At 37.2% G+C, this 24,378-nt stretch overlaps 1 long non-coding RNA gene across 1 annotated transcript in view; it reads left to right on the top strand.

Moving 5' to 3' along the window:
* Positions 1 to 7,970: 7,970 nt before the first annotated feature.
* The window catches only part of LOC133053043 (uncharacterized), a 50,129-nt gene continuing 33,721 nt past the window's right edge, over positions 7,971 to 24,378 (top strand). The window contains exon 1 of the long non-coding RNA XR_009692084.1: positions 7,971 to 8,320. This is a non-coding gene — a long non-coding RNA (uncharacterized LOC133053043). The remainder of the gene's footprint in view (positions 8,321 to 24,378) is intronic.

Genomic DNA, 24,378 nt, shown 5'->3' with positions numbered 1-24,378 from the left:
AATTTAAGCTTTGTAGGCAATATCTGGTCTCTGTTGTATATTCTTCATTTTTTCAAACAACTCTTTAGAAATGTAAGAACTTTTCTTAGCTTTCAGGCCTTATAAGTACAGATCACGAGCCAGATTTATTCTGTGAGCCATAGTTTTCTAACCCCTGTTTGGAGAGTCTCACCTCCCAAATCCATCAAAGGCCTCCACCATTTCTTGGGCTTTCCATAGTGCCAGTACAGATTTATGATGCATTTACCTTCTTTGACTCCTGAAGAGGGACTATGAAATTGATTTTTGTATATAGTGTGAAGGAGGAGTAAAGTTTCACTGGTGTACATGGATACCCAGTAGTCCCAAGACCACTTATTGAAAGGCAGTCATTCCCCCATAGACTTGAAATGACACTACCGTCATATATCACATCTTTTAGATAGCTATGGATTTCTCCTCAGTAAGCATGGAGAGCAGAAGACGATGGAACATCCCCTTTATTGTGATTTTATTTTTTTTAAGGAGTATAGTTGATTTACAACATTGTATTAGTTTCAATGTACCTGGAACATTGTCTTGAAAGTGCTGATGGGTAAAAAATCAACCCAGAATTCTATATCCACTGAAAATATCCTTCACAAATGAAGATGAAATGTTTTCAGAAAAAATAAAGCTAAGATTATTTGTCACCAGCAGACATACACTAAAATAAATGCTATAGGACATTCTTTAGGCTGAGGAAAAATGATACCAGGGGATTACACAGATCTTCAGGAGCCAACAAAGAACATCAGAAAATTTGACTATCTGGATAAATACAAAAGACTATGCAGTTAGCACTCTGTATCCTTAAGTTCTGCATCTGCAGATTTAATTAACCATGGACTGAAAATATTTGAAAGATAAAAAATTCTAGAAAGTTTCAATAAACAAAACTTGAAGCTGTTTACATAGCATTTATATTTTTTCAAGTATTTACATAACATTTGCATTGTATTAGGTATTATAAGTAATGTAGACATGATTTAAGGTATATGGGAGAATGTGTGTAGATTATATGCAAATACTATGCAGGGTTGCCACAAACCTCTAATTTGTAAAATACACAGTATCTGTAAAGTCCAATGAAGCAAAGTTCAGTAAAATGAAGTATGCTCGTAACTACTTTAGCTATCTTATGATTTGTGTTTATGTAACTTTTCCACCTGTTTAATTTTAGTCTATGTTCTGCAGATTTAATGTACCATAAACATCCTGTAAGCGGGTTTTCTTTACTTATCCATACTGGCGATTTCTGCCTTTTAGCTGGAATTGAGTCCATTTATATTTAATATTAATATGGCTGGGTTTATGTCTACTGTTTTGCTCTTTTTAGTTAGTCCAATCTGTTCTCTCTTCCTTTTTGCTTCTTTTGTCATCTTTTGAATTGTTTGGGTGCTTTTTAAAATACCGTTTTATTCCTTCTCTTGACTTCTTAGATATACCACCATTTGTGGTCAATGCTAGGGTTTAAAATATAAAACTTTTATTATATTCTACCATCAAATAATATTATACTTGTTTAGGTATAAAATAATGGAATAAAGTTATAAGAGGGTGCTTTACTACTCAAATCTTCTGGTTTTATTTACAGATATTGTACTGCTACATGTTTTAAATATCACAATATACTATTATTTTTATTTTATGTAGTCAATTTCCTTTAAAAAATTCAGAAAATGTAAAACCTGCTTTACATTTTCCTATATATTTACTATTTCCAGCACTCTTCATCTCATCATCTGGAGTTTCCATATGCCATCATTAAATTCTAGCTTGAAGAACTTCCTTTAACATTTATATTAGAACAGGTGTGCTGGTAGCCAATTCTATCAACTTCTGTTTGCCTGAAAATGCCTTTTTTACCTTAATTTTTGAAGGCTGGATTTTCTGGATAGAAAGTTATAGATTGGCAGGTTTTTGTAACAGTGATTTATAGACAGTAATCCTTTGGCTACTTTGCATCAAATTTAATAAAAAGTCATCTGTCATTTTTATTGCTGTTCTGCTCCATGTAACCAGTCTTTTTATTCAGCCTACTGTTGATTTTCTCTTTGTCAGTGGTATTTAGAAACTTGATTGCTTTCCCTTATTTTGGTTTTCTTTGTGTTATTTGACCTTCCTCAATCAGAATATTTATAATTTTTATTTAATCTGATAAATGGTTTACTTTTATTTCTGCAAATATTTTCTGCCCTTCACTCCTGCATTTTCTCTCTTTTCTTTCATGAACTCAAAGTACATGAATGTTATTTTGATATGATCCCAAAGGTCACTGTGATTCTTTCCATCTTTTTCTGATTTAATTTTTCAGTTTATATTGGAATATAGTTGATTTATAATACTGTGTTAGTTTCAGGTATACAACGAAGTGAATCAGTTATACATATACATATATTTACATTTTTTAGAATTTTTTTCCTTATAGGTTATTATAGAGTATTGAGTAGTCCCCTGTGTTTTACAGTAGGTCCTTGTTGATTCTTTTATGTATAGTAGTATGTATATGTTAATCCCAAACTCCTAATTTACCCCTCTCCCCCATGTTTCCCCCTTGGTAACTGTAAGTTTCTTTTCATCTTTCCACCTTTTTGTCCTTATTTATCTGTGTGCTTAAGATTGGATGATTATTGTTACTTTTCACATTCACTGATATTTTTCCCACAGTATTAAATATGCTATTCCGTATCCTGTGAATTTTTCTTTTCACATAATTTTTTAGTTTTAGAATTTCCATTTGGTTCTGATTTTAGTTTCTATTTGTGTATTTCATTTTCTGTTTTTCTCTCTCATTATGGTCAGATTTTCCTTTAAATCCTTGAATGTGTTTGTAAGAACTCTTATAATCTTTGTTCACTCAATTTATTCAGTTACACCTGGGCCAGATTCTACTGGCTAATTTTTCTCTTGGTTATGAGTCACGTTTTCATGCTTGTATGTGCATCTAAAGTTTTAGATTCTATACACATACGTGCTCCTGCAAACACTTAAGGGAATCTTCAGAATTCATAAAGACTAAATTCCTATCTTTATATCTCACACCACTGATTTAGAGGAAACCAAATTATCTTACCTTCAGGATCAAACTCTCAGTTTACTGAGAAAAAGAAACAAAACGAAAGACCGTTTTCTCTATTTTATGATTACCTACAACCATAAACACATTTAGTTTGTAAAGAATGAATATGCACAAAGCAAAGTATCTGGAAGACTTCTAAGCAAACTACTAATAGGATCTACCTCTCAAGAACACAAAGTAGATTATATGTCAATTATATCTCAAAAAAGCTGGGGGAGGGGAAGAACACACGGTAGAGTCTACATGTTTTAATTATGCCTCTCTTAAAGACTGAATGTTTGAAAGCAAACTCAGGTTATTTTTGAAATTCACAAAAAACAAAACATAAATGGTCCTATTATAAATTTAATGAAACAGCAAGTTATAAAAGATCAGTAAGATGCTATTTTTTCTATAGAAATAGACATAGTTAGGATTTCCCTGGTGGTCCAGTGTTTGAGACTCTATACTTCCAATGCAGGGGTGCGGGTTTGATCCCTGGTTGGGGGAACTAAGGTCCTACATGCCACAAGGCCAAAAAGTAAATAAATAAAAAAGAAATAGACATAATTCTATGTATATGGGTCTTCCCTGGTGGCTCAGTTGGTAAAGAGTCTATACATAATGTAGGAAACCCAGGTTCAATCCCTGGATCGGGAAAATCCCCTGGAGAAGGAAATGGCAACCTACTCCAGTATTCTTGCCTGGAGAATTCCACGAACAGAAGAGCCTGGTGGGTTACAGTCCATGGGGTCACAAAGAGTCGGACACAACTGAGTGACTAACCCTTTCACTTTCTATGTACATGCTGAAACGATTAACTGTCCTGCCTTTAATGGTCATGGAAACAAAAGCTTTTGGCAAATTATTACTTAATATAAAATCCAGTGTTCTTGGGTATATTTAATTGGAAGTAGCCTTGCTATTAAAGATGTGAGAAAAGTATGGAAAAAAATTTCTAACCACAAGAAAATCCCATATATAGATGATGTCAGTTAAAATTTATAGCTAAAAACCTCTGTCTAGAAGCACAGAAATACACACACATGCACACAAATACAATACATATAGAAAAAAAGGACAGAATGCAATAGATTGCCATGTCAATTGAGTTTGTTAGTGAGAATCTCCCCTCTTTCCTATTTTATAATTGATTAATTTATCATTTCTTTCCAGATGTGTATATTGTCATTAGAATTTGATCAATAGCAAAGGAAATTTATGAGTATCCATTATCCAATGCTGAGTGAAGAAACAATGACAAAAACGCCACCTATGGTATAATCAGGATACAACTGAAAAAAACAATGTGTTTATTTGTGGTTGAAAGTTTTGTGTTTCAAGCACTGTGTGAGCAAATAGGGGAGTTTATTGATGAACAGTAGGCTATATTTGTTTCGTTATGTAATATCAGCTCTCATGAATGAATGGTTGTACATCTTGTCTACAACATTTGAACACATGTACCCATTAAGCTGTCCATAGTGGTTCCCTTGGGATAGATTGATTTGGGATGAAGTGTTTCCATATGTCTTTCAGAGATGTGTGTATTCTGCAATAGTCTTCACAATGTTTGTACTATAGTGTAATTCAATAGCAAGTACAGAACAAATATGCGCAGGAAAAATTATTCATGACAACTTCCTGTGTTTATCTCAGGAGTACTGACAGATCTGAACATACACAACAGGAGGCTTGAAGAGACAACTTATTTTTTAAGTTCTTAGGCTTGTGACTTCCTTGCACTTCTTTGTAAATTGTCTGTTGTACCTGGACTTACTATTAAGAACCATGTCTAATTTTGAGAAATCCCAAACTCAAGAGACTTCTCTTTAATAAAATAACTAATGTTACAAGGAATATTTGATGAAGTCTGGAAATTATTCTAGCCTCAGTAAATGCAGAAAACATATTTGAACACCAGAAATCTGAAGGAATTTTCATTTTATTTTTAAAAGTTATTAGTATATTGTGTAAGAGGTGAGAATGACATTTTAAGTCTTTATTCTTGTTGGGATTGAATATCCATTATTTTTGACCTTGTGACTTCTCAAAATTTGAACAATTTGTCTACAACAGATATTTATTTTGTAAATCTCTTTGATAATAAGTCTCTTCCTATAGGAGAATAAAGAAATTCCAAGTTCTCTAAATATGTATATGTATGTGAGAATATGGAAATTGTATAAGATAATGATGATTTTGTCAGAACTACCTTCAATATGCATCCAATTATGTTTAAAGAAAAAACATGAATATTTTTACATCACATATAACCATCTGTATTTACACATGTGTAAAAATTATATATTAAATCATAGTGATTATTATGATAAGAATGCAATTAAACTTCACCCTCTGTGTCCATATATGCATGTATGAAATGTGTGTTTATGTGTATGTGTGTGTATATATATATATATTTATGTGTATATATATATATATATATATATGAAAAGTGAAAGTGAAATCGATCAGTTGTGTCTGATTCTTTGCAACTCCATGGGCTGTAGACCATCAGGCTCCTCCATCCATGGGATTTTCCAGACAAGAACACTGGAGTGGATTGCCATTTCCTTCTCCAGGGATCTTCCCGACCCAGGGTTTGAACCCATGTCTCCTTCATTGCAGGCAGAAGCTTTACTGTCTGAGCCACCAGGGAAGCCCCATATATATACATATATATGTATGTATGTATACACACACACACACACACACACAAGTATAAATTGATATTTAGCTTCATACAAAATAGTCTATACTAAAATGAAATTTATTGGGACCTCCCTGGTGGTGTAGTGGTTGGAGCTCTGCCCTTCCACTGAAGGCAGCACAGGTTCAATCTTTGATTGGAAAACTAAGACCCCACATGCCACACTGTGCAGCCAAAAAAAAAAAAAATTGGAATATATTCATATATCATCATTTCTGTCATATTTTCACTTCTGTTTCCTGGAAACTTTGTCATTATCTTGAAAAATTGCTAAGACTTAATATTTAATAGGTAAATAAATAAGCATTGATGACCTATTATTGATGATTATAAAAAATGTGACTGCTTTCATCATCATGACTCTTTGATAGAATACACACCTGGATCACAATGTTAGAGTGATGTAGACACAAACTTTATTTATACAGTAATGTAATCTGTTGTTATATTTTCTAATAAAATATTAAGATTAAATTTTAAATAAAAATACAGTTTAAATTTTTGAGAAGTGGGAAAATCCTATATTTTCTGAGGCATATGTGTATAATTGTCACTCAATATTTGTTTTAAGAATATATATATATCATGTTAGCATAATAAAGACTAGAAAATGTAGATCTTGAAGTAATGGTGTTTGAGGGTTGGCACTATAGGCATTAAATTTCAATAGTTAAATAAGTGTCTTATGAGCTGAACGTTTCTTCATTAAGAGCTGAATATTTTTGGTGAATGTGGCAATCGAGAAGCTCTTTGCCAGTGTTTTACCAAACATCAGGTCTTGAAAATTTTTCATGAAAATATGATCCAAATTATGACGTACAAATTAATGTACGTCATTTTAATGTAAGTTTGTTGCCTTTGAAGCTAAATACACATGTATGTATGTATGTGTTTATTGAAATAAGTGCATGAGTATATGGAAGCAGTTTGTATAAGCATGTTGAAAACATAATCCAAATGTTTATCAGTGGTACTAACGAGTACTGTTTATAACAGTGCTTTACTCTTGATCATGGTTATTTTCTGAATCCTTTGCAAGTACCATGTCGTATTTACATGTGAGAAAATGCTATGTGACTGACCCCTAAGATATAATCAGTGAAACATATACACAATAAAGTCATAGGAAGCCACTGAGGCCCTTTAATGCTGTAGGAATGTGGCAGTGTTCCAGTGTTAAATGATGAAACCATGAGGCTAAATGATGTCTGTCCCCTCTAACTGGAATTTGTACATATTTGAGTATATGTGTCATTTCACTTGGGCACTGTATATCATACAGTCTTGAGAACTATCTAGACACTTATCTTAGGCTTCCAGACAAATAGTTACCTCTGTCTTAGTACCCACAAGTACTAGCGCCCAAACCAGTAAATGGACGAGGACGCCCAGGGAACCTGGGAGGTGAGCCAGGTCAAGAACCACGTGAACTAGTGCCTAGACTTGCTCTTCTTCAAGCCTTTAGGTGCAAATATTTTCTGTTCCCCCTTAGGCCTGGATCCCAGAGGTTAGCCTCTTAATATCCCAAAACAGTTTGGTAACAAGAAAACACTGGTGATAAAATGCTGAGTGAAGACAAGGTAAAACGGCAAAGACTACGTAAGTGGAAACTGAGTTCTTGAACCAAAAAGTTGTCTGAGGAGAGTGCAGCTTTAGGCCTCAGTTCGATGCTGATGGAAACCAAAAGCAGAATCACAATAGTGTGAGCATGTTTCTTAAAACTGGGCAAGAAGCGAGGCAGCCATGTTTCTTGCTGCCTGTTTCTCTTGGTCACATTTTTTTTCATACCAGACAGGCGGGAGAAGAGGGCATGGGGTGTGGGAAGTGTAATGTTAGATAGAATTTCTGGAGCAATACTGCCATCGTGAGGAAGTCACTGGGAGAAGTCCCAAAGGTTTCCTCTGAAAGGACTTTTCGTCTGGAAAGGTCCCTTCTGTGAAGAGACTGAAGGGCTGGCCACCCAGCCCGAGCTCAGAGCCTCCTCCAGAAGCCAGCTGGGAGCTCTGGGCTAAGGTGGGGTTCAGGTCTAGGGGCTGGCCTTGGGGGAGGCAGGACAGCCAGCAGCTGCCAGGAAGTCCAGGCACAGGAAGTGGTGGGGTGGGGTCTCGGTATTCTCCCAGGGTGGGCGGGACCAGAGGGAGCCACTGACAAAGTCTTAGGCCTCTGGGTATTTTTCTCTCCCAGCCCTTCTGAGCACGTGGTACCCCTTGCTCTGGGACCTGGGCCCCTTGTGGTAGCAGAATCAGAGCACAGAGGACAGGACAATGCCTGGGGGCTTAGAGCAAGACCCAGTGTGTTGCTGGAGGTCTCAGGTGGAGCTGGTGGAGCCTGAAGAAAAGTGGAACCACCCAGCCAAGCCAAGAAGGGTTAGTACTTCTGCTCTGAGAGCAGACCTCACACAAACAGATGGGAAGCAGAAACAAGGGAAGAGGATTGAAGATGAACCCACGTTTTAAAAGTCCTTGTCTGCCGGAGGTGGCATTACCTGTGACCTCGCTTCACTTCTTCATACATGGCTGTTGTAGCAGGTACATTGTAAAGAAGCATGATTATTTCTAGAAATGTGAAAACAGGTGGCAAAATTTTAAAACATGTCAGAATTCCGAAGAATATTTAATGCTGTTTTAAAAAGTATTCAGGCTGGAAAGTAAAAAAAAAAATACTTGTTTTAATGCTCAAAGTAGAGGGAATTTGAACATTGTTTTTTAAGTACCTGTATGTGCAAAGTGAAGAGAGAAGAATGCATGGCAAAGATGTTTTAAAAGTGGTTATTCTGATTGAGGTACCGATTGTTTTCAGCTTTATAATTTCTCAAAATTTGAATACTTTGCCAGCAGTAGATATAACTTTTATAATTTCTTAAAATAGGAAAGTCTTCTAGAGTACTTTATAAAACATTTTGAAGCACACAAAAATATATTGATATGCAGATATGCAAATGATATAAGGAAGTGCTGAAGATTGTGTAAAACTACATCCTACAATATGTGTCCAATTCTATTTAGAGAGAAGCAGACCTGTGTGTATATTTGTATATTTGTGTGTCTGTATATATATGTGTAAACATGTATTTAAGTATATGTATATACTTTTACATATATATAAGCATTTTTAAAAGCTACATATTTAAAATGATGGTCAGTGTTGTAGTGAGTATGCTTTTCAACTTGAAATTCTCAGGTGACATATAAATAACATAAGGTATTAATGAAAGATTACAGCTGCATGTAAAGGGTGTGAGTGCATCTCCTTAAAGTCTTAGGATACACATCTGGGTGGAATTTGAGAGATACCAATTTCAATCTTCAGTTAATTGAGTTCTGTTTTCTTTCTTTATAATTTTTAAAGAAATTTTTAAGATAAAAATTGGGTGTAAATTTTGAGAAGTGTTTAAAAAGAAACCTTAATGTTCTGGCTCATGAATATCTAGTGTCTGTTCCAATATTAGTTTTAGAGATAAAAAGCATGTACATGTATGTCATAGTATTAATGATTAGGTAAGGCAAATCTCAAAATCAAAATTCCTGAGTGGTAGCATTATCAGTATTTTAGGTTCTGTGGATGAATTTAAAAAAGATTAAGTGAGAACCTGACTAATATTCTTTAATTAATGGATCAGTCAAGTAGTTCTTTGCAACTGTTTTATTGTCTGAAATCCAAGTCTTGCAGATGTTCCATGATAATTTCAAACTACCCAGGAAACAGAAGTGAAAATTTGAGATCTAAAACAGGATGCATATATAAAACCAATTTAAGGTCAATTTATTGTTAAGTTATTACCATAAATATAAAACTGTGTGTGTGTGTTGAAATAATGGAAGTAAATGTGCAAAAGATTATCAGTGTTTAATACAGATTTTCTGACAGCATGTTTACTCTTGATCAGCACATGGTTATTTTCTGAATGCTTTGCAAGCACCAAGTGTTGGTTGCTTATAAGAAAATAAAGGAGACTGATACCTAAGACTTAATTAATGGCGTACATATACATAATAATAAAGTCACAGGAAGTCAGTGAAGGTCATAATCACATGCATGGGAATGTGGTTGTGTTCCGGTATTAAATGATGAAACCGTGAAACAAAATCCTGTCCCTTCTGATTGGAATTTATATACGTTCAAGTATCCATGTCATTTCAAGTGGGACAGTGTATGGAATTCAGATTGGAGAGCTATCTGGATCCTCCTCTTAGAGTTCCAGTCAAATAGCTGCTTCCCACTCAACACCAGGCCTAGTGCCCACTCAGAAAATTTAGAACTCCCAAGGAACCTGGCAGTGAGATCCAGTGAAGAGCCACGTGGCCTAGTGCCTAGGTTTGTTCTTCTCCAGGGCCTTATTTCCATCATTTTCTTTTCTCTCTTAGCCCTGGATCCCTAAGACTGCCAGTTAAAGTAAATAACAAGGGACAATGTTGGGGATCAAGGCAGGGGAAGGGTTTGGTAGAATAGAAATGAAATTCTTGAAAACATGGCTGATGAGGATAGGTGGTTTAGGCCTCAGTTTGATTTATGAGGGAAACTAGGAGCAATTGATTTATGAGGGAAACTAGGAGCAAAAATAGGTCTGTTTGAGCAAATTTCCCCCACACAGGGCACTAGCAAGGCAGCTTTGTTTCCTGACTTCTTTGTCTCCTGGTGGCTCAGATTGATTAGGCGGGAATAGGCCTAGGGTGGGTGGAGGCGGGCTGGGTTAATTGGCTTTTCCAGAGCAATACTGCCACCAAGAGGAAGTAGTCTGACAGAACCCAAAGTTGTTAGAACTCCTGTGAGACCTAGAAGTTGATAAGCTTGCCTTTTGCAAGGTTGAGAGGATGCTGGCCCTGAGCTGGGCCTTCTTCACTTTGAATCTGAAACATTGGGTCTAGATGTTCTTGAAGCTGTTCTTGGTTAAGGGCTGTCAAGGAAGATATGGAGACATTTAAGAAAGCATACCCCAATGGTCAAGTACCCTATGAAGATGTAATGTGACCTTTGACCTCTTCACCCTACTTCAGCTAAGCGGATAACAAAGAAAGCTTGTATCAGATGAACTAAGCTGCCTGAATTCTGTAAATCTGACTTGTTCATATGCGAGACTAAGGAAGCTAGATGTATGAAGACAATGACCCATATCTGCAGTTAGAGTTGAGTGTGACAGAATTCCCTAGACCTGGAATTCTTCATGCTCAAGAATTTTCAGTTCACAGATTTTGGTATACATTAAGAGACTGTATTTGGCCAGGAAGTGGATGGAAGCCTAAAACAACAGCACCTTTCTGAGTGTCAGGAATTCAAGCGTGACACCATGACCCAGCAGTAGATTGGAACTCTTGCCAACCCTAACTACTGCTCAACCATTGGCACTCATCTCAGATCAAAAGCTGCTTCAGGATGAAAAGTTAACAACAACAAAAAACCCATCTAGTAGGAAAGGTGGCAAAGGAAAGAGCAGACACTTTCCAGACAATAAAAGGCCATGCAACACAACAGTCTTACTAGTAGAGATTTTCAGATTGACCAGTACCAGAGTACATTGCAATCCCACTTGTGCTCTTATCATACTCTTCACTCCTCCTTATAACCCTGAGCAAACCACTGAAAATAAAACAGTATCACCCAGTTTGTGTAGTGATTTGTATAATAGAATTGGACAGCCTCCTAACCAGGTGAGATGTATTGTCAGTTGATCCAACTGTTTGGAGGTCAAATGGTCAGCATTGACCAACTGGTCAATTGGTTATCTTTCACAGGAGAATACCCTTTGTACAGAGACTCTGCCTCTCAAAAGTAATCACACAGCCACACTCTCACAGCGAAGCAGAAAGGTAGGGCCAAGGGTGATCATGAAGGTTTCCTTTATCAGAATGGGAGGGGCAAAAGGTCCATTTTCTAGGTTCAGCTACAGCAAGTTCAGCTAGCGCAGGCAATCTTCATTAACCTTTGGAAAAATTGAAATCCGTTCTCTTTAGTCCTTCTCAGGAGAGATGTCCAAACCTTTGATTGAGGGGCAAAAAGCAAAGTACTGAAACTTCAGGATCAAACCATCCTATGTGGCTAATACAAGAAAATGAAAAGAAAAAGCTTATCTTTTTCTACTTATTACATGCATGATTAATTCAAGTTGAACACATAAACACATGCATTTTAAAAAGTGAATAGGCACAAGGGAAGTATCTGGAAAGTGTGCAACCAAACAACAGACAGTGTCTAACTTTGTAAAGTGATGTTTTCCATGGCTTACCTTCACGTTTTAACTTTCTGCTTGTCTGAAGTCTTGAAGTGTTGAAAGCAAGAAAAGCTTGCATTTGAAATTGTTTAAAAAAGAAATGAACATTATCCCAATATGCAATTAAGAAAAGACTGTGTTACAAGATCTATTTTTCTTATAGATATGTGCACAGGTCTATGTATATGCAAGATTTAAAGACCTCACTCTTAATTATTATGCCAGCAGAATGGCATTTCTAAATTGCGCTTAATAGAAAATCTGGTTTTCTGAAGCATATTTAATGTCATATAAAGAGGCTTTTATGATATAAGACCTAAGAAAATGATAGAAGGAAGGAACTCAAACTTCAAGGATATTGCACCTGCATCATGTAAGTCAAAATCCATACAGCAAACCATGAAAGCCATTACACAGGTGCCCACACATGTATAATTATATAATAAATGTAATATAAAAGCAAAATGCAATAGCTTAGATATCAATGGTATATCTATTGAGTTCCTGTGACTTAGAGTATCATTTCTTTACTGCTTTATATTTGGTCAAATTACTGAGTTTTTTCTAGATGCATGTTATTCTTATGATTTGATCAATAATAAAGGGATACTATGAAATTTAACCATGAAAAACTATCATATTGCTTATGAATAGTTAATGCTGTTGGCAATTGCGCACTGTCCACTGCTTACTCAAAAATTCATGGCACCAAACTCCATGTATAGAGTGACCAAGATGGGTTTGAAGAAAAAAAAGGAAATTTCTTTTTGTGTGTGTGTTTAGTGTTGTGCTGAGGAATATAAGGAGTATAATGATGACATGTAGACTAAATCTATTTAGCTGTTGAAAATAGTTTTATATCACTTTTATTAAATTTAAACCATCATTACTTATCAATTTGCTAATAGTGGTTCCCTTGGGAAAGAAGGATTTTTGGATAAAGTGTTTGTATTTGTTCTTGATAGACTGTGTTTTTCAAGAAGCCAATAATACATTTGTAATTTGAGAACAAATTCAGAACAGATACGTACAGAAGAAATGATTAACATAACTTATTTGGTGGCCATTTGATAACTAATGTATTTATATCTCTAACTGATCGCAAAAAACAAGACATTTGACACACCAATATTTTGAAAGTAATTATCTGCTTGAATGGGCATTACTTATGCCCTCACTGCACTTTAAGAATGGCTAATGTACCTGGTAATTTTGTAAACAAGAATGCTTAAATCTAAGAAATGCAAAAAAATGGGAGGCACCTTTAGAAATAGGAAGTATTCCAGGGAACATTTTATGATGTTTGCAAAGAACTGAAACTATAATCAGCGAAGAAAACATGTTTGAACACTTGAGGTACAAAGGAACTAGGATTTTAGGCTAAAAAATATATGTGCACAGGAAATATGTAAGAACATATGACAAAGATAGGTTAAAAGTTATTTCTACTTTTGACTGAGGTGCCATTTGTTTTGGGCTTTATTAATAAAATATGAACAGGTTACCAACCGTTAGGCGTCACTCTTTTAATTGCCTGAAAGAGAGACCTCTTTCTAGAATAAAATGTAAAAAAATTTCAAGCTGGGTGAAATATATATTGATAAGACATTAATAATTTATATAAGGTTATCCAGAAGACTTTGTGTAAAACTACACCCAATATAAATAAAATTATAATTAAGCAGAAACAAGTATGTACATGTATACATATGCATATAACAGATACCTTATATATATTATATATTCAATATATGATAAATAGGGTGATAAAAAGCATTTTCATAAACTATTTACTAAAATGAAGACTTGCAAATTTTATATAAATCTTAAAATGCCTGGGAATCAAGAGTGAAAATTTCTATGGAAACCATAATGTACTAACATACAGTTTTAATATAAATTATTGTTGTGTTTGAACCCAAATGTAGAATTCCGTGTATTGAGAGGAGTGGAAAGATATAATCCAAAAGGTTATGAGTGGTCATAAGTTTTGTGGCAGGTCTTTACTCTTGATCAGCACATGATTATTTCTGAATCCTTGGCAAGCACATCTTATTAGTGAGGAAATGGTTTTAAAACTGATCTCTAAGAGACAAATGGTAACACACACATACCTATACCCTATTAGAAAAGTAATTGGAGGCCATTTAATGACATGAGAAAGTAACCTCTGATGTGGGTCATTGTATGGCATATAATGAGGAGAGCTACGTGGACCCTCTTCTTGGGGTCCCTGTCAAATGTCTGATGACAATTCAACACATAGAGCCTAAGTCTTTACCTAGAAAATGTTGGGACATCCCTTGAGAGGTGTAGAGATAAGCCAGGCAAGGACACATGGATGTGTAGAGATGCCCTCCTGGATGAATCTTCAGCATTTTGTTTTTCTGTTTAGGCCTGGATCCCTGAGACTTACCCACAGAAGTAGACAACTTGATGACTTGGGAACAGGCTGGGGATGAAATGCTGAGTGAATACAAACAGAACTGTGAAGACTAGGCCTAATGGAAATTGAATTCTTGCAAAGAGAAGATGCCTGATTAGAGTGGGTAGTTTTAGGCCTCATTTTTCAGATGAAAATCAAAGCATAAGTACAGCAGTGAGCAGGTTTTCTCAAACTGGGCAAGATACTAGGCAGCCATATTGCCTGGTGACTTTGCCTCTAGGTAGTGTTTTTTCTGACGGGATGGGCGGGTGAAGAGGGCTGGGGGGCAGGGAGGACAACACTTGCTGGCATAGACAGTGCTCTACTGCCATCGTGCGGAAATAAGTTAATATCTAATCTACCAACTCCAGTTTTGTTTTGTTTCCGCGATGACTTTCACTTTCGAAAGATCCATTCATTGGAAGGGATACGTGAGCCCTGGTCTTAAATTAGGCCTCCCTGTCTTCTCTGGATTACTATAGGAGCTCTGGCCAAAGGCCTAATGCTGCTATGACAAAGGAGAGGTCCAGGTGTAGGAGCTGGCCAGTGGGACTGGCTGGACTAAGCCATCTGCCACAAGGAAGTCCTGGCACAGGAAGTTGTGGGGTGAAAACTTCAAGTGGTTAAAAACACATACAAAGACACAGCAGTGCTCAAACTCCTGAAACCTAGGAGCAAGAGAAAATTCAGAGGATCCGTGGAGAGGAGCAAAGATAAGGTTTATAGAAGACTGGACAAGCATTATGCAAGCTACAAGGAAACAGACTGGCATCTTAACAGTGCTGAAGACAAAACAAAGATAAAATGATCAACCCAGAAGTTTATACCATCAACAATGTCTTTCAAAATAAGGAGAAATGCTTTTTCAGACAAAATCTAAGAGAATTCATTATTAGCAGACCTTCACTACAGTAAATATTAAAGAAAACTCTTCTGGCAGAAGGAATGTGGTGTCAGACACACAGGATTGACACAAAGAATTAGAGATCTATAGAAATGGTTAAAATGAAAGTAAATACGAAAGGCATTTTTCCTTATTTCTAATTGTTTTCAAATATGTTTGATTGTCTGCTAGAAGAATAGTAGCTTATTTTAGAGGTATAAACACAGCACAAAAGATAGGAAGCAAGAACGTATTGTCATAAGGTTCTTCAACTACATGAGATGCGATATATTTATTTGAAATCAAACTGGGGTTAATTGCATGTATATTTTTTAAACCTGAAATCAGCCACATATGGGCTTCCCTGAGGGCTCAGAGGGTAAAGAATCCACCTGCTAATGCAGGAAACCCTGGTTTGATTCTTAAGTCGGGAAGATTCCCTGGAGAAGGGAATGATGACCCACTCTAGTGTTCTTGCCTGGAGAATCCCATGGACACAGGAGCCTGGCGGGCTACAATCCTTGGGGTGGCAAAAAGTCAGACATGACTGAGCAAGTAAGCACACATACACACAGCCACATACAAATTTAAAAAGAAGTATAAGTAATGAGCTAATAGTAATAAAACTAGAATCATAAAAAATGCTCAACTGATCCACTAGAATTTCAGGAAAGATGAAAAAAAAAAAGAACTAATAGAAAGCAACCAGAAAAAAGATATATTTTATTACTGCCATATTAATAATTGCATTCAATATAAATGATCCAAGCAAGTATTTAAGAGACAGAAATTTTCAGATTGTATTACTTTAAGTAAGAACTGAGTATGTTTTGGCTGCAGGAAATCCACTTTAAATATAAAGATATTGACATGTTAAAAATAAAAGTGATGGGATAATATATACCAAGCAAACACTATAATCAAAAGAAAACCATATTGCCTCTTTTAATCTCTAAGGAGAATCCTAATGGTAACGGATATAGACCCAAATATAGAAGAACTATATTGGAGAAGATCAACTTTAAGGGAGAAGAGAACTTTAAAAAATAATTATTATCAATATCTTCAAACAGGCAAGAGATAATATTTCAGCTATGATAGAAAGGATATGATGAAAAAAATAAGGTTACAATGAAAAAAAACACAATTAAAAATAACATAGCAGAAATACTAAACTCATCAAAGAGGTTGGAAAAAGACCATACTTGTAATTTTAAAAATTGAAAAAGGGAAGAACACTACAAAAATTAGAGTGCATCAGTAAATGTGATTTATTATCCAAATAATAGGAGTTCCCAGCAAGTTCACAGAAATGTGAACTACTATATACCAGGTTGAAAGGGGACACTAAGTTGCCAACATAGTGGGTAAAAAGAAACCTATCTGAGGACATATTATTATGAAATTTTACCACACCAGTAATAGGGAAATCTTATCACCTATAAATACAGAGAATCAGAATGACTTTGAACTTCTGAACATCAACACTGGAAACTAGAATTCAATGAAACAATGTCTTCAAAATACTGAGGAAAAATTATTTCCAACCTAGAATTCTATACACAACCAAACTTTCAATGAAATATAAGGATAAAGATATCCTTAGATTTGCAAAATTGTAAAAATTTACTTGCCATAAACCTTTTTTCAAAAAGTTACTTGAGCCTGCATTTTCAAAAAGTTTTACAATTAAAAGGGAAAATGTGGGTTTCAGGAAATTGGAAATCTCATAGAGGAGATAGGAAAAAGAAATTCCCAGAATGTGGATGAAAGAAATATCAAAATGATAAACACCAGACAGAGGGGAAACCAGGGTGCATCCAAGGGGCTCAGAAAATTATGAGATAAATTTTGCCAAGTAGATCACATTGATATATATGAATTAGATTCTTGAGAGATATTTTAGGCAGCTTGTATACATCTATAGAGAAATATATAATAAATTTATTTCAGTCATGCATGAGTGAAATGCAATTTTTAAATAACATGTTTTCATTATGATACATATGAAGTATAGGGATTTTTCAAAAATAACTATGATAAATTAATGAAACAAATAGAGTTGTTTGTTTAATATCTAGGAACAAACCCCAAGAATATAAGATTTTGGCAAGATGTTCATTATGCAGTATGTAACCAAAGAAAGATATAAAAACATATATTAAGTATAAATTTATTTTATGAATAAAAGCTATTAATAGTATATCTGCAAGGGAAAGAAGGGTCATAAAATTTTAAAATTCTAGTTACTACGTATAAAAAGTAGAATTATGAACATTTATTCATTTCTAATGTATAAACTTTTTAGTTTTGAATATTGTAAAGTGATGCATATCACCTTAGTAGCATGGGAAAATAAAGCCATTCTCATAGTAAAATATAAAGGATATGGGCCCATGTACAATAATTATTGTGTTAGAAATATAGGACAAAATTAGATTCAATAATATCAAACACAATTTCTAAAAACTCACATGTGCACATATAGTCATACTCACCAAATAAATTCATTTCTTTTGGCCGAATTATATAATTTATGTCAATGTGTGTAAAAACAGATTCCTGAACAAATATGCATGAAAAATATCATCAAAAATGTACATAAAATAAAATATAGTACTTCTACCTGAAAAGCAGATGTTGGAAATGACATGAAAATTCAAAATATAGACAGGCATGCATTGAAATCTTAAGTTCCAATAATATGTCCCCAAGATTCACTGGAAACAAATCATCTTCTATCTATGGTAACCTAGAGAAGCAAAAATTAGCTTCTGCCATAGAAGTGATAGAAACATGTGAAAAATAATCAATATACATTTTAAATTTAAAAATGAATATAGGGGTACATATGGTATCCCATGTTGGATGTGCCATTAACCAGTAAGAGTTACCTTAGGCCTTAAAGAAAGAATCTCAGGAGCTGAGTCAAAAAACAGCCTTCCACCAAACATAAAAGTATTAGTGTGTCCCAGAAAATGGATGGAGACTCTCCCTGGGAGGCCCTTGAGGACAGGTGACTAGACAGTCTCCTCCAGGCTTGGAACTTCCAGCATTTTCTTCCATTTAGTCCTGGTATTCTGAGACTTGTCCTGAACTTGATAATTGGGATAAAATGCTGGAGAACTAATGCTGAGTGAAGACGAGCTGAACTGTGAAGCTGACATCTGGTGCAAAGCGAGTGCTTTATGGAGAAGGTGCCTGATACTGAGGAGTAGTTTAGGCTTCAGTTTGATTATAGATGGAAATGGAAAGCAAAACCACTGTAGGGTGAGCAAACTGGGCAGTGTGTGAGACAGCTTTGCTTCCTGCTGCCTTTGCCTTTTGATTTTTTTTTTTCAGACTAGACGGGCGGGAGAAGAGGGCCTCGGGGCAGGGCTGGTTGACATTTCTGGAGCGCTACTGCCATCACGAGGAAATCATTTGGTGGAGCTCTAAGCCCATCACTATTTTCTCCCAGGAAACCCAGAAGTTGAAGACTGTTGGACCTGTGGGAGGTTGAGCATATTCTAACTCCAAGCTTTGCATCCTTGCCTTCATCTCAGAGGCCTTCCCGGATACATTGACAAAGGCAAGAATAATTGTAAAAGCTGGCTACCGAACAGGCAGCTGCCAGGAAATCCAGGCACAGGAAGTCGGGGTGGAGCCTCTCCCAGTGCAGGCAGCACTACAGGAAGTGGTTTAAAACCCAGTGCAGAATTTATGATATTTTGCCTCCTCTTTGTGTCCCTTGAGCATGAGGGAGACAGTCTGGGAAACAATACTTCGGCACACTGGGACCTTGGCACTATTTGGCAGTGGTGTCAGAGCTCAGAGTGCAGGGAGAAAAACCTCACTGTTTATCATAAGGGATATTTTGAAGAGTGTATTTGAGTTGAGAAGTGTAATTGATCAACGACAAAGTGTCATTAGCTCTCAGGAGAGTCTTGAAGACATTTGGCAGAGCATGCCTCAGTGACCCCTGGTGCCTTATGAAGGTGGGAGGTGACTCCTGACCTCCTGAAATGATTTCTGCTGAAACAGAGCAAGAGAGAAAGCCTGGACCAGATGTGCTGGAGATCAACACTTTGACTTAGCCACATGCTTGAGTAGAGTAGACAAGTGTATAGAGAGAGAATCGTGAGCAACACAAGTAGTGGCCTCAGCTCTGGAATTCCTTGGGCTCAAAAGTACTGTGTTCACTTCACCCCAGCTATCCTTAACAGAAGCCAATGGACAAAGACTGGATAGAAGATTAAGGAAATACCTTCTACCTGAATTTCAGTATTTCAGTTACAGTGAAAATAGCAAAAACTAGATACTAAGAACAACTATTGTCAATGATTACTGCCCTTCAACGATTGACGTCCATTACAGATCATTGGCTATTAAATGGAAAGCTAAAAGAAAACAATTTAGCAGGAAAGGAGAAAAGAGAACAGGGCTCAACCTTCCCAGAAGAAAAAGGCCATGGAACAGAAAAATCTGTTGGCAGAGGTTCTCAAATTCACCATTACCCAAGTAAGTTATGGTTCAAGAAGTTGTCAACCATCTCCATCTCCCAATTAATACATCCTGAGCGAGCCACTGAAACTGAAGCCATCAATATTGCCCAGTGTCTGATTATTTGTAGAAACAGACAAGCTCCTATGAGCTGGGAAGCATTGTCAATTGATTTAACTTGTCTGAGCACAATTTATGTGCATATTTCACATGGCCATACCCTTCCTCCAGATAGTATGCCTTCCAAAATTGATCACACAGCCACATTCCAAATAGGAGATGAGAGTGTAGGGAAAGTAGATTCATTGAGCTTTCCTTTACAACGGCTGACATTGCAGAGGGAAAAGACCCATTGTTCTCAGGTTGGATCTCACTTGGTTCAGTTACACTAGACAGTCTTAAGTCCTTGAGAAGACTGAATTCCATTCTCTATGTCCTGATCAGGCAAGATATCTCATACCTTTGATTAGGGATTAAAGCAAATTATCTTCAGAATCAAATCATCCTAGCTTGTTAATATAAAAAAAGAGAAAGGGAAAAGTAAAGTCTCTGCTTATCACATGCATTATTACTCAAAGTTGAATACATAAATATATATGGATTCTAAAGAGTGAATATGCACAAAGGAAGAACTCTAAGCAAACTGTTCATTGTGTCTACCTTTCTCGAGTAATTTTTCTAAGGTTATACCATCAAGTTTTAACTTTATATATGTCTGAATCTTTGAAATACTAACAAGCCTGGGTCACATTTGAAATAAAAAAACCCAAGATATAGCCCTCAGGCTTTAAGATAACCTTCCGTGTAAGATTTCATTTCTTTTAGAAAAATCTGCATAGTTCTATCCACAAATAGGAATGAAAAAGGTCAGTTTTTGCGGTAAACAAAACAAATATCTTTGGGCAAACTTCTAAGTAATACAAAATCCAATGATCTGAAGAATATTTACTGACATGTGAGATGCCCTTGTGATAAAAGGACTCAGAAATGTATGACAGAAGGAAAACAACCCAAAACCCAAGGATATCCTTATACTAAGGTATCCTTATATAAGTATCCTTATACTAAGGTATCCTCATAAGGATATTCTTACACCAACAACCCCATGAGAGCTATACATGGGAACATTCAAATAAAACAGATTTAGAAGGAAGAGCAGGAGAAAGAAGATAAAGATACAAAGCTTGTTTCCATGGACTGCTCGGCCTTTCTCTAAGGGATTATATCCTGAGATCATATCAGGTACAGAAGAGTGAGTGGCACTAAAACAGGCGAAAGTTCAGGAGTCCTGATGTACTCGGTTTTCTGAAGAGGATATCTTGTGAAGCCTACAAAGAATTTTCATCAGTGAAAGGCTAAGAAGCAGGCTCAGAGAATAATACTAGCTAAAATGAATGAATGATTAGGTCCCAAACCCCAAAGGTCTAATCTTCCTTAGGTAAAAGCTAACCACTTAGGAACTCATCTCTGTTCCTGATGACTGGGTTGCTTTAAGGAGTAGAACTTCACAGTAAGCCCTAGAGAAAAGCTGCAAAGTCACAACCTCCTGGGCTCAGAAGATAACTCCAGGTCTTCTTCTTCTCCATTCTTGGTTCCCATATGGTTGTTACATCGGCACTCCTACTAATGTTCTAGAATTCATCGGCTTGGCGTGGCAGCGTGACCATCCCTGCTCCAGGCAATGAGTGTACCAACCATTTGGGTATCCCTGAGAACTCCAGATCACAGACCAGCTGCTGTTAGATGTGACATAGACTGAGATTCCCATCCCAGACCCCAACTCTGACCCTGCTGATACAGGGTGCCTAGGCCCCAGAGTACAGAGACAATTTGTGTCAGCCCAACTGTTTCATTCTGTAAGAGGCAGGAGACAGATGCACAAGGTCTGCATAGACTCTAAATGATTTCTTCTAGTTCTGCCCCCCAGCCCCCACCCCCGCCACAGTCCTGGCCCCTCACCTAGAAGCTTCTCTACCAAAATTCTTCCTTTGTCCAGAACTCATAGACAGTCTCAGAGTTCAAGTAAAGGAGACGCAGCTTGGTCAGGGCCCATTTATCCTGGGAATTAGCCTTACATTTCTTAAAGGCTAGATCTCAGGGGGATTCACACTAACAATTGTGTATTTTCCTTTTTTCAAATATTTATTTATTTATTTGAGATCTCAGATCTTTGTTGTTAGGGATCTCTGATGTTCATTATGGCATGCTGGATGTTTTCTTTCTTTCTTTTTTAGTTGCTGCATGCAAGATCTTTTATTTGAGGCACATGGGATCCCTTTCCTCAGCCAGAGGTTGAACCCGGGCCCCCTGCATTAGGATCATGGAGTCTTAGCCACCGGGCCACCAGAGAAGTCCAAATTTTGCCTTTTCTAAAACTACTTCCTCATGATGGCAGTATGGCTCCAGGAAAGCCAACCAGCCCTGCCCCCAGCTCCTCTTCTCCCGCCTCTCCAGTCTGAAAAAAAACACCACCTAGAGATAAAGGAGCTAGCAAATGTGGCTGCCATGTTTCAAATCCATTTTGAGGAAACAGGCTTGCAGTAATTTTTGCTTTCGGTTTCCACTTAAAGGACTTCCACCGGTGGCTTGGACAGTAAAGCTTCTGTCTACAGTGCGGGAGGCCCAGGTTCAATCCCTGGGTCAGAAAGATTTCCTGGAGAAGGAAATGGCAACCCACTCCAGTATTCTTGCCTGGAAAAATCCCATGAATGGAGGACCCTGGTAGGCTACAGTCCATGGGGTTGCCAAGAGTAGGACATGACTGAGCCACTTCACTTTCACTTTTCCATTTAAAATCGAAATGCACCCGAAAATCACCAACCCTCATCAGGTATCTTTTCAAGAGTTCTCTTTCCACTAGACCAAAGCTTTGCAGATCTCTTCCTCAGTCAACACTCTGTAGGATTTTTCTCATTTTCAGGTTTTCTGATACAAGGCTCAATTCTCAGGGATCCCTGTAAGAGGAAAAGAAATCGCTGGAACCTCATAGCTTGAAGTATGCCATTTGCAGGCATTAGACGTGGTTTTTGATTTGGCTCACTTCTCAAGCTCCTATAGGGCTTCCCTGGTGCCTCAGATGGTAAAGAATCTGCCAGCAATACGGAAGACCTGGGTTTGAGCCCTGGGTCTGGAAGATCCCCTGGAGAAAGGAACAGCTACCCACTTCAATATTCTTGCCTGGAGAATTCCATGGAAGAGGAGCCTGGAGGGCTACAGTCCATGGAGTGGCAAGAGTTGGACACGACTGAGTGACTAACCCCATTCTACAAGCTCCTATGAGCTGAGAAGCATTGTCAATTGGTTTAATTTGTCCGAGGGCAATTTATGTGCATTGGTTAACCTTTCACATGACCATACTACCCTTCCTCCATAGACGATGCCTTTCCAAAGTAATCACACAGTCATTTCAAATAGTAGATGAGAGTGTAGGAAAAAGACACTATTGAGCTTTCCTTTAAGGTGGCTGGCATTGTAGAGGGAAAAGGACCTATTGTTCTCAGATAGGTTGCATTTCATTTGGTTCAGCTACACTAAGTAGTCAAAGCTGTGGTTTTTCCAGTAGTCTTGTATGGATGTGAGAGTTGGACATAAAGAAAGCTGATCACCATAGAATTGATGCTTTTGAACTCTGGTGTTGGAGAAGACTCTTGAGAGTCCCTTGACTGCAAGGAGATCCAACCAGTCCATCCTAAAGGAAATCAGTCTTGAATAATCATTGGAAGGACTGATGCTAAAGCTGAAACTCCAGTACTTTGGCCACCTGATGCGAAGAACTGATTCCTTAGAAAAGACCCTGATGCTGGGAAAGATTGAAGACAGGAGGAGAAGGGGACGACAGAGGATGAGGTGGTTGGATGGCATCACCGACTCAATGGACATGAGTTTGAGTAAACTCTGGGAGTTGGCGATGGACAGGGAGGCCTGGCATGCTGCAGTCCATGGGGTCACAAAGAGTCAGACCGACTGAGCAACTCAACTGACTGAAGTAGTCCTCTTAAGTCCTTGAGAAGACTTAATTCCATTTCCTCTAGTACTGCTCACAATGGGAGGAAACAAAACCCCCCTGCCACAGTCCTGGCCCCTCACGCAGAAGCTTCTCTACCAACATTCTCCCTTTGTCCAGAGCTCCTAGACAGCCTCAGACTTCAAGTAAAGGAGACCCAGGTTGGTCAGGGCTCATTCAGCCTGGGAATTAGCCATAAATTTATTTAAGGCCAGATCTCATGGGAATTCACACTAACATTTTTTTTTCTTTAAAAAAAATATTATTTATTTATTTGACTGCCAGGGTCTTAGTCATGGGCTCTTGGATCCTCACTGAGTTAGTGGATCGCTGATCTTTCTTGTGGCACTTGGGATCCTTTTTTTTTTTTTAAAGTTGTGGCCTTCAAGATCTTTTAGATGAGGCATGTGGGATCTAGTTCCTCAACCAGGGATTGAACCCTGGCTCTCTGTATTGGGAGCATGGAATCTTAGCCACTGGATCATCAGAGAAATCCGAATTTTGGCTTTTCTAAAACTACTTCCTCGTGATGGCAGTATGGCTCCAGGAAAGCCAACCAGCCCTGCCCCCAGCTCCTCTTCTCCCGCC

This window comes from Dama dama, chromosome X (genome assembly GCF_033118175.1).
Source record: "Dama dama isolate Ldn47 chromosome X, ASM3311817v1, whole genome shotgun sequence".
Taxonomy (NCBI): domain Eukaryota; kingdom Metazoa; phylum Chordata; class Mammalia; order Artiodactyla; family Cervidae; genus Dama; species Dama dama.
Note: the sequence above shows the minus strand (reverse complement) of the source record. Positions and strands in the feature narration are given on the sequence as shown.